Source organism: Geospiza fortis, unplaced genomic scaffold (assembly GCF_000277835.1).
Source record: "Geospiza fortis unplaced genomic scaffold, GeoFor_1.0 scaffold78, whole genome shotgun sequence".
Lineage (NCBI taxonomy): Eukaryota > Metazoa > Chordata > Aves > Passeriformes > Thraupidae > Geospiza > Geospiza fortis.
This window is the reverse complement of record NW_005054339.1, coordinates 1,739,579-1,739,852: the sequence shown is the minus strand read 5'-3', so window position 1 is coordinate 1,739,852 and position 274 is coordinate 1,739,579.

The window sequence follows — 274 nt, the reverse complement described above, 5'->3', positions numbered from 1 at the left end:
TGTATTTTTTCCACCGGGGGGGGGGAAAAGTGAAATGTGACTGAAAAAAATTGGAACAAATGATCACAAAAAATGAAGGAATGAATAGTCTTGTCCTTTGATTCTGCAACATCTGAGGAATTAGAAACGTGAAGAATAAACAGCAAGGAGCTTTCTGGCAAAACTTAGTTATTATGCTGGAAAAAATAAGGAAATAAACTGAAGCAGATGTAGCATTTTCTATTTAAAAATTCAAACCTGTTTTCCAGCACTGTTGAAACTGTTTAGCTCTTTC